Source organism: Notolepis coatsorum (assembly GCF_963971535.1).
Source record: "Notolepis coatsorum genome assembly, chromosome: 17".
NCBI classification, from domain to species: Eukaryota; Metazoa; Chordata; class Actinopteri; order Aulopiformes; family Paralepididae; genus Notolepis; species Notolepis coatsorum.
In genome coordinates this window covers 103,340,392-103,352,206 of record NC_140181.1, presented here as the reverse complement: position 1 = coordinate 103,352,206, position 11,815 = coordinate 103,340,392, and positions in this window count along the sequence as shown.

The window sequence follows — 11,815 nt, the reverse complement described above, 5'->3', positions numbered from 1 at the left end:
CCTTTCTATACGTCGGTTGGATTTCGCACCTTTTTATTGGATGTTTCACTGCCTTGAATTGTTGGCATCAATTTGTTTATATTGCAAGTATAAAAAATATATTTATAATAATGACTGAAATGTCCCATCAGTGATCATTTCAGCATTAAACTTTTCATGTGACAAGGCAAAAATCTTTCTTAAGCTAAATTGTTGAACTTTTAATTGAACACTTATAGGGTTATACCAATATGGGGGTTTCAGGGCCGATACCAAGTCTTAGTAAATCAAGGATTTATATTTGTGCCCCGATATCTAGTTACGCTAAATTATACTTTTTCTGTGTCAAATTTACAGTAACAAAACATTTGAACAATACATTTTATACGTGCATCATGGAGTTCCCAGCAGGCAATAGATTTTGAACAAACTGAACTGAAATGGACAGAAGCCTACTGTAATGTAAATGCACAACTCTCCAAAACGCAACAAATGAAGTGGTACATGGAGTATATTCAGGCATTTCATTGTCTCCATGGACCCGTCTCTAACCCCATCCCTCTTTTCTTGATCCTCCAATCACAACTGTTGCTTCGAGGCAAGCAACAGTTGTAATTGAAGGATCAAGAAAAGAGGGTAGGGTTTGAGATATGTCAATAAATGAACTTATAGCCTACTTGAACTCAAATGACAACTTTATCTTGTTCATTGGGTCTTTGTGGTTCTGTTTTTGTTTCTAACCCAAATAAACATGGAGGTAGCTTACATTTAGCTTGCCAAAATATTGATAACCTTTTGGACATTAAATATTGCAGTATTTCTTCCCTTCAAAATATTTGACATTGTGGAGCATTATTTAGCCCCTTTCCCGGTCGGCTATAATGAAATGAATGTATTCATGGATTCCTTGTGGTCCCTAGTTTCATTTGATACCATATGTTTTGCTCTAGTCTTAAAATTGAGCCCACTAGAGCCTTGAAAGAGAGTTAATGACAGCTGGCCTATATATATAAAAAAATAAATGATATTGGCCTATTATATATTTGAAAAAAGGCCAATATCTGCCCAATATATTGGTTGAACCCTATTAACAATCGACAGCTACAAATTTAAGCTTTGCTAACTTGAGATATTGATAGTACATCTCAAAATGCAATTAGTTGTGAACCAAATCTTTTTCTCAGGGATGTCATAGTGGTTTCTTGGAAAGAAACTTAGTATTGATTTGGATTTTTTTTTCTTTTTTCTCTCCTAACCAGTAATTGTTGGCTGTGTATGTAAGATAGGTGTACTCTACTGTAGCTGTGTTGGCTAGAAACAAGGAGAATATTATTATTTGATGTACTGCAAGCTGTATGTCCTCTCCTGTACCCTCCGTGTTGCTGCACTCCATTTGCCCACATTGACACATTTTCTAACCATGTACCGGTATGTTGTTTAAAATTCAATAGCCTATATTTAATCAATTCATTGGCCTATTTGTGTGAATATCTACATTTTGTAACATGCTCTTGTTGTGTGTAGCTTACAATATTTCTTTTTTAAGATTTCAACTGAATAATAATTTTGTTTTTTTTGTGTTAAGTATGTATAGATTTTTGTGTTCGTGTTTTTGTGTTAATTTCTCCATTAGAAACCTCACATTACTTTTTTCTTGTATATATTTTCTACATATCGTGCATGTGTGTATGAGAAGTAAGGTAGAAGGATTATGAACAATTATTATAAGGTTGTGATGTTTAGAGAAAATATTAAAGGGGCATTAAACCAAAAAAAACAATACCGATTTTATTTTGCACATAATCTCACACATCCAAAAACTCAACAGTGTAGCGCACATTAATTATGTTATTGAGAGTAAATTTGTTTCAATATGGCCACCAGTGACAAGGACATTGACTCATTGTGTTGTGTTAATTTTCAGCACCATGAAATAATGTAGAATAAAAAATATAATTTAATTTAGCTGTAATTAACACAAAATTGATGTTTAGAGTTGTTGGATGTCGTGAGATTATGTTTTTTTTTGGTGAAGTGCCCCTTTAAGCAGTGCTCAAACTGTTATTCAAGTGTTTCCATTTTGCAATTCTAGGGAAAGTAAGGAGCACACTGTAATGCATTTCTAGCATTTGTACACATCCCTTTCTCTTAGATTGATAGCATGTACATATATTTTCAACCTAATCTTTTGGATAAGGCTGAAGATCTTTAATCAAACCACAAATCAATTTCACAAAGTAATCTGGAATTTTACATGAGCTACATTATGAAAAAAAAATCTATTTTGTGTGCAGAATTTTATAGGACACTAGTTTTAAAGACTCGATTGTTTTATGCGTTTTCTTTTATTTTTGCTTTTTTAAGATGAAGATGATCTTCACCTTTTTAAATTTGACCTAATAAAATAGGGACTTATTTAAACTTGCTGTCCTGTTGTTCATGTCCATTGATGAACCCACCAATCATGTTGTAAGATAAGATGATATCCCCTTGGGGGAAATCCAGGCATCATAGCAGCATGGGGGAGGTGGCGGGTACAGGTATATGCAGGATAATAGAAATACATAATATAAAGATAAAGTAAAATAAAAATTAAGTAAAAATCTGAATATAAAAATATGAGAATATAAAAAAACAGGTGCAGATGGGATGGGGTTTAAGATTGTGCATTGAATTATACTATTTTTTTTTGTACCAATGCAATGATTTTCAACCCTTGAATTTGATCAAAGTCAACCGTTGATTTTGACAGAAGACGTTGAATTGTGAATTATGTCTTCAGTAAATGTGGGAAGACATTTCCTGTGTAGCGATGCTGTGTCTCACTTATCTGCCTGGTGTCTATGTACAGCAAAGACCAGAAGATGGCAGTATAGTTAAGGTGAATATCACCGTGTCATACACTAAAAGTTTGTTTCGTATGGGGGACATACTTTTATATGCAAGTGCTCATCTTTCACCCCCCCCCCCCCCCTGTCTCCAGTAGAGATGTGAAGGATCCGTCAAATCTAGCATTTCTTGCGGTTGATATTTCAGTCATTTCTACTACTAAACAACAAAAGTAGTTGTGGTGTGATACAATTGTTAAAAAAAACATGTTTGTATTGGGCCAATCACTAGGAGGACAGAATGAGCCACTAATAATCATCCTGTCAAAGAGAGCGTCAACCTGCGTTGTTTCATCTTTTGACGCGATGCTATAGTGTATGATATCACTTAAACGCTCCTGAGTGTAGGTAGGCCCACTTTTGGCACCGCAAACAGCCCCCGGGCGAGACATTTTTGGACAGGCCCAAACAAAGGGACCAGCAGTTATGTTGCAACAGTACACTTAAACCCCTTGATTCCACTTTTAATGCACGTCTATAAATATTCCACTAGCAAAAACCTGCCCTGCTGTTAGCTCCAGAGAGCAGAGAGGCATGCAGTGGAGGAGGACGGGCATACAACACATACACTATTAATACAGGCGGTGGAAAAACAGCGAACCCCATCAAACGATCCCATGTGAATACACAGCGTGTTTGCCTCAGCGTTGAAGCGGTTTTATTCAGCCCCCGTGGGTTAGTGTAGCACCACGGAGCAAGCCACACATGCTTTTATGCTGATGAATTAATAATGGGGGGGGGCGGCTTCTGCAATATTGATCATGACAAACCGAGTACAGATTGCCGAAAACAACAAAGAAAGACAGACGGATTGTTTTGGCTTGTTTGTTTGTGTGGTGGGAGCCTATTGTGGATCCTCGCAGGATTCCCCAGTGTAAATATACCCTGTCAAATTGCCGTGGCTACTGTACACAAATCTTGTCATGCTCCTTTATAAACAACAAGGTAGTTCCCGCCGGGAATCTGCCAGTCAAAGTGGATATTCTCTGCACAATGTAATTCAAAAGATATAAACACATGAACTCATTCACCGTCTTGTGATTGATGTTTAAAACGGAAACATTTCGCCAGGTGTAGAGTACATGATGAGGGGGGGGGGGAAGCGCTTGCGTTTGCACTGAGGCTCCTATATATCAGATGGTTAATCTGACAGGTTAAGGCAGGGCCCCCTCAAGTACACACCACCTGCTACCTACTCACTCCTGGAAGCTCGCGTTCATTTGCATTCACACACACACACACACACACACACGTGCATTTATATAGATAGGCCTTCCAGGCGCACACACTCGTGAAGGTCTCGTCATGTGAATCTTTGCAGATTATGAATACCGCAAACGCATGTACGCCCGGCATCTCGTACCGCCTGTACAGATACGAGTGAAGATAAAGACGGTGGATTTGAAGAGAGAAAATGGGGCGGCGGGGGGGTGTTGACTGAGAATAGAGAGAAGGGAGAGTGAAGGGAGACCCTCTGATTGAGGGAGATAGATGACTGGGGTGATTAGCCCAGCTATACCCTGGCCTGACAGATGGATGACTCTTATCTGGGAGATCACAGTCTGCTGAGTGCTGCTGCAGCAACGGCTAGGCCCCCGTCTCAGAGAGCCGTGATCACACCAGACAGATGAATGAGCTTTACCCCCCGCCAAACACAGCACACAACCCCATGCGCGCAGACACGCACGCACGCACACACACACACACACAAAGACATGCATGCTGCACATGCACACACTTGTAGGACCGTACACACTCACACCTCACAGGCTGTGAGAGTGAACAGATTGCATTACCTACTTGTCTTTGACATTGAAACTCACCTGGAGCCCATGGTGTCTGCAGAGAAACAGAGAGAGAGAGAGAGAGAGAGAGAGAGGTGGAAGAGGGAAAGGGGGGGGGGTGATTTTAATTTCGATCAAAGCAGCAGAGCTGCTTCACGCTCCCTGCTGTCCCAACGCTTTAATATTCTGGTTTTGTTAATATGTGAGAATCTGATCTGGCGCGTCAGTGTGTTCCTGTCTGCCTGGCCTGCTCTATTTGTTTGCATTCTTTGACAGTGAGTATTAGGGATGGGTACCGAATCCGGTACTTTTAAGGGTATGGACCGAATCCCGTCGGTACTACCGAGTACCGATTCATGTGTGCCGCACGTTCACGTCAACGTTCACACGCACAATACATGCTTACCTATAGGATTTGACTTGATTCAACGACAACAAAGCAGTCGGGACAAGTGTGGTAGGTAGATAGCATTTTTAGAGACTAAAGTACCGAAAAAAGGTACCGTTTGGTACCGGTATCGATTCACAGGTATCGGTATCAGTTCAAATGTGAACGGTACCCAACCCTAGTGAGTATACATTACTGGGAAGTTGTGCAAATATCTGCATCTGGTATAATACTCATCTCCTTATGATTATATCGGTAACCAACATGGACACAAATGTATCATGCAAATGTGTGTGTGTGTGTGTGCGTGCAGGCATGCGCAAGCTGACAGATGTCTATCGGCACATAATGCATGTGTGTGGGTGTATGCTTTTGTCCGTGTATCTGCAGTAGTCGTATATTCTCTTCTGAACTTGGCAGGCTTTGCAACGTGGGTCTCCATATGTACAGAACACAGAGGAATGTCTGAAGCACACCGAGAAAGGAGCGAAGGTCATGCTTCTGAGAAATAAGCCTTTCGGACTCTTTCAGTGCCACAAATCCACAGCGCACGGAGGCTCCCTCTCTTAACGGCACACTCACACGTTCCACTGTTTGCAAAGGCCGTGACAGATTCGTCTCTCAGGGCCACAGTGTCTAAATTGAGATAATTGATAGTAGCTAGTAGCTACATCTCAAATGCAATTAGTTGTGAACCAAATATTTTTTTGCTCATGGATGTCATCGTGGTTTCTTGGAAAAGAAACTTAGTATTGATCTTAGCGGTCTCACCACAAAGATTACACAGGATGTGTAGTATACTCCAATACCCCTATATTAAAATGCCAATTACGATATGGACCGATCAGATATCCCACGTGATTCAAACGTGGCGTAACGTACAGACAGGTCTTGTGCTGTCAAATGCCCATGGCACCTTGACTCTTTTAATTTTTTCATAACTAACATCTATGGCTGCTTTTTTATATAGCGCTTTTATCCAAAGCGCTTTACAATTTGTTACTCACATTTTACCCATTCACTCACACACCGACGGTGGAGGCAACTATGCAAGGTGCCAACCTGCTCATCGGGGGGGTTAAGTGTCTTGCTCAAGGACACATCAACACGCTGCCCGGGAGGAGCGGGAATATAACCGGGAACCTCCGGATTGCCAGACGACTGCTCTACCTCCCGAGCCACTGTCGCCCCTCATCTACTTGTATGTAAGATAGGTGTACTCTACTGTATAGCTGTGTTGGCTAGAAACAAGGAGAATATTATTTGATGTTCTGCAAGCTGTATATGTCCTCCTCCTGTACCCTCACGACGCCCCCCCCCCCCCCCCCCCTCCCCTGCACATTTGAACCCTTCTTCATTCTTTTTCTCCTATACAGTGCTCCCCTCCCTCCACCCCCCTGTTATTCTGGAAGAATCACTCCTCTGACAGCTGTTGATTCATCCAGCTGCATTTTTATAGAGAGGAGGAAAGTGCCCGTCTTGTGTCTCCAGAGCAGATGGTGGCCGGGCCGGGCCGGGCCGAGCTTGCAGGACACGTGGCACGCTGTAGTACAGATGCAGTGTCTCTGTGTGATTCAGCGAGGGAGGGAGGGAGGGAGGGAGGGAGGGAGGGAGGCTGCTGATCTCAACTGAAAAGGCCTGCTATTTTCTCCCCCGTAAGAAAACCTGCATTATAACTCCCACTCCCGATAGACATCACAGGGCAGGCGGACAAGCTGCGACTGGAACGGGGGGGCGCGCCACGTAAGCACGCTTCACGTCAAAGGTGTTTTTTTCCCGAAGCCTCTCTTCTCTCCTTTGATACTCGTTGGTGTGTGAAGTGTACGACGTGAATGACACTTGCGGCAGCAGCAGCACCTGTTCCCTTCATCTTAGGTTCTGATATTTAAGAAATGTCCCCGAGCTGTAAGATAATAAAAACGTGTAAAGCCGTATGTCAAACATTCCTACGACTGTGAAGTTCTTGTGCTTTTATTAAGTATTTCTGAACCGCATCCTGATAAATGATAGTATACCTAGATAGATGAAATGTGTATGTTTTTCAAAGACTGTCGATATCCCAATTCATCTATATTAACCCTTTCACTACCACACTACAGAAGGTTAACCTTCCACTACCACACTACATACGGTTCCGTCTGTAGTGTGGTAGTGAAAGGGTTAACCCTTTGTCATGTGGCAGTGAAAGGGTTAACCTTCTGTAGTGTGAAAGGGTTAACCTTCTGTATTGTGGTAGTGAAAGGGTTGACCCTTTGTCGTGTGGCAGTGAAAGGGTTAACCTTCTGTATTGTCACAGTGAAAGGGTTAACCTGTAGTGTGCTAGTGAAAGTGTTAACATTTGGTAGTGTGGCAGTGAAAGGGTTAGTTAACCTTCTGTATTGTCGCAGTGAAAGGGTTAACCATTTTGGTAGTGTGGCAGTGAAAGGGTTACAGGACTGTCAGGAAGTGAAATGATGAGCGTTTCCTCTTGAGGCCACGCCCCGGTCCTTTGAGTCGTCTTTGATTGACGTCTCTGAAGGAAAGGGGGGGGGGGGGGGGTTTGTTGTCTTCCAGGGGTCGTCTACCCACCTCACAGTTCAACGTGTCACATTATCCATCTGTCAAACAAGGATGTCCTCCTCGCGGGAGATCCAGACAAAGACGAGTCTTACTTTATTTATGCTCTGTCCGTGTCAAGGGGAGGGGATGGAGAAGAAATATTGAGGGCAGATGTTTTGCCCTTGGTTGGCCCGAGGGAATTCTCTGTCAAAATGCTTGTAAATTAAAATCACCTGGCCAAGAAGGGCAGCACTTATATACTGCGTTCCAGACACAACATTAAACTCACATCAATCAGTGGCAACAGTCAAGTTAAAAGTGAAACACAACAAAAGTAGGCCTACTGGGGGGAAAATATTAATAAAAACTATTATCAATTTTGTAATAATAATTCTCTGTGCCTTCAGATTTAAATGAATTATTTCTGGATTTGTAGCCTGTGTTAAAGTAGTCTATAACAACGATCTGATCTCTAACAACGACGAGAAGGCCTACCGGGAGGAGGTTGATGAACTGGCATAACAGCCTACTCCTGAACATTGGTAAAACCAAGGAGCTCATCGTGGATTTCAGGAGAATACAGCAGGGGACACACGCCACTGTGGATAAATGGGGCTATCGTGGACAGGGTGAGCAGTTTCAAGTACCTGGGAGTCCACATCACAGAGGACCTGACATGGACCTGACAACACGCATAGACTCTGTGGTAAAAAAGGCAAAACAGCGCCTCTATCACCTGAGACAATTAAGGAAGTACAGAGTATCAGGGAAGATACTCCACTCCTTCTACTCTGGGGCTGTAGAGAGCATTCTGTCTGGAAACATCACTGCTTGGTTTGGAAACAGCACGGCACAGGACAGGAAGGCCCTTCAGAGAGTGGTACGCTCAGCAGAGTGTACTACGGGTATTGCACTACTGTCTGCAGGACTTATATAACAGGAGGTGCAAATCCAGAGCCTGCAGAATAATGAAAGACCCCCACCACCCCAACAACAGCCTGTTCAAGCGCCTATGTACACATGCAACGAGAACAGAGAGACTACGGCTCAGCTTCTTCCCCCAGGCCATCAGAACACTGAACTCTCCACACACAAGTTCATATGAGCACACACACACACACAACACTCATGCTGCAATCGCTCACACACAAACGGACACTTTAAAACAAAATTGAAAGGACACTTTAAAGGAACGAGAAAAATAAAGGTCACTTTAAGGAAAGAACCGATGTGGTTCTTCTATAGTATAGTTTAGATATAGCACGTATAGCATAGGGATATAGAGTTAAAACTGTATATTGTATAGTAGTGTACATAGGACCCAGTGCCTTAAATCCGTAGCTAACAATCTCAGGAATTTAGCATGTCTATTTTATCATGCCATTTCTATGTATATTTTATTACCTGTTTTTTTATGTATATTTTATTATTAGTATTATTGCACAATCGAAGCGGGCATGGCCACCCGCATTTCACTGTATGCCCTGGTATGTATGTGACAAATAAAACTCTTGAATCTTGAATCTATATCCAGCACAACTCTGTTTCCTGTGTTGTTGTTGGGATGTTGTTGTATATGGCTGATGATGAAATGTTTAATTTGCCATAATGAGTGGAATTCATATGTCACAGTGATTGTCAGAGAAGATTTATTGGGTGAATTGATTTGCCCCTATGGTGTTCCTATCCATGGCTTTCTAAATTGTGGGCAATATAATGATACATGGTGTGGCAATTTGGCCCCTTTCCCCTGAATATGACCTAGTAGTATAGTCTGCCTCTAAAACATCACATGCATCATGTATCATGTATAGATAGGTACGACAAGCCTGGACCGGTTCCAGTCAGCTCCCTACTCAACATATGCCCATTCCACACTACATGGTCACTGCTATCGCTCAGCAAGCGGATGCAATAGCAGTGTGGGGGGGGAGTCTGATAAGGCCGTTGAATGACTCAGTGTGAGAGCCGTGGTGGTGGTGGTGGTGACGTTCGTGGTGCTCGTCAAACCAGTGGGAGCTGGTCAGTGTACTGGTGTCCAAGGCTGTTCTTGAGTGCACACGCGGAAACCTAAACTCAGCACACACACACACACACACACACACACACACACACACACACACACACACACACACACACACACACACACTTGTGAGTCATTTCCTCAGCTGGAAAGGGACGGGATATACCTCCCACAGAGTCCGAACACAAAGGCTCCGTCCTCCTCTCCGAAAACCTGGACACATAAAAAAAAAATATATATATATATATATATATATAGGACAGTTCGTTGCCGCTGCGTAAACGTTCCATTAACACAAGGCCAAATATAACCTATAAGCACCAGGCATAAACACACGTTACGGAGCATTCCCAGCAGAGAGGGTATTGGAGTTAAAGGAACACTCCAACATTTTGGGAAATTAGCTTATTTGCCATCTACCCTGGAGTTAGACAAGAAGATACTGTCGTGGAAATATATTATCATACCATTGTGGTGTTGTATGAGAGGGGATGTCATCATATATCAACGTAATATGTGTGCGTCTCTCTTTAAGAGAAGCACTTATTTAGCCAGTCACAACAATATTGGTTGTATCCTTGTAAAGTGTATTAGACCCTGGAGGCTATAAGGCCGTAAGTCACACTGTTATGGGAACTGCTTTGTTTCCTTAAAAGACAGTCATAATAGGTCATTTCAGCCAACCCTCAGGGTAATTTTCCAGCCCCTTCCACGTCATATGCATGTATTAACTGTGTATTAACTGTGTTTTCAAACGAGACATCGCTCTCACTTTGTGATCAGTACGTTTGTTTACACTGGTCTGATTTCCAACTGGGCATTCCTTATCAATTGATCAAGTGAGGAATTAAATCTATCTTCTATTTCTTATTTCAACTTTGGACTCGGAAAGTTATTTGCTCATATTATATTATAAATCTCCCACAACAATACATACCTTTTTTCTTCTCTGTGCATGCAGCAGGAGTAGGAAGACGTTGGGAACTATAGGCTAATGGAGGAACCTACTTCCAGTGACTGACGCTAAGCTAGGCTAATGGTGCACGTCTTCCTACTCCTACTGCATGCACAGAGAAGAAAAGGGTATGTATCTTCTTGTCTAACTCCAGGGTAGATGGCAAATAAGCTAATTTCCCAAAATGTTGGAGTGTTCCTTTAAGGTTTTTGAAGTTGACTATGAACATAGGCCTCCTCTCGGACTGTTCACACACATTATTACTATCACTGACGCATCCCCTTTCTGCTTCGTGCGTTTCTTTTATTGTACTGTGTGCTCACCCCCCTTTTGGTCGTCTGTTAGTCAGATCTACTGTGGTCTGTGGGCTGTGGCACAAAGAGAAGTCCGAATTCGGCTTCATTTCAGCCTCGGGGCTGTGTTAAAGGAGGATGAAAGGAGAATGAATGTCCCTTCCCACATACAGTCCCCCCTCCGAGTTACTTTTGTCACCGTTGTCGTGAGCCCAAGAATCAGCTGAAAAGGAATCCCGGGAATCTTTTGGACTGTTCTCACTCTCATGTGGAGCTGAAGAGTAATGGCGACATACCTTTCAGGACATCACCGCTCCGGTTTATAGGGTGAATCATACTGTACGACACAGTCGGTTTAATGGGCTGGGTGGCCTATGGGTCACTGAGAGGCATGAGAAAACATTTATTTAAAACCAGCGGGGATATTATATCCAACTAACAGACACGGGGTACATTAAACAGAAACGTAAACAACGAGTCAGATCAGATCAGAAGTACAACAAATGGATTCTTACTCTCTGTTTGCTCCACACCATAATAAAGGAATAAAAAGCAGCAATTAACAGAATAAAAAGCATAGCAATAAACTGTCTGCGGTATCTGCAATAACACAAGTACAAATAAGTATAAGTAAATAAAAATACGTATATACACACAGTCTGAATTATTATGCAGAATGCGTTTTTTACAGTTAACGATCATTGATTGATTGATTGAAAATTGTATTAACAGATTGCAGAATGGGTACAATACAGTACGGCTCATTTCAATACACACAATTGTTAAGGGGATGCAGACCAGGGAAAGACTTTCGTCTTGTTTACATCAGGGTCCCCCATTTTCAATTCATCATAAAATGAACTAAATTGCATCATTTCACCTGCAGGTTGAGCCTTTAATTAAATGTGATACTAGGAAAATGCTGAAAATAGTCTCTCACCAGCAACAGGAGGGGTAATCATACCCA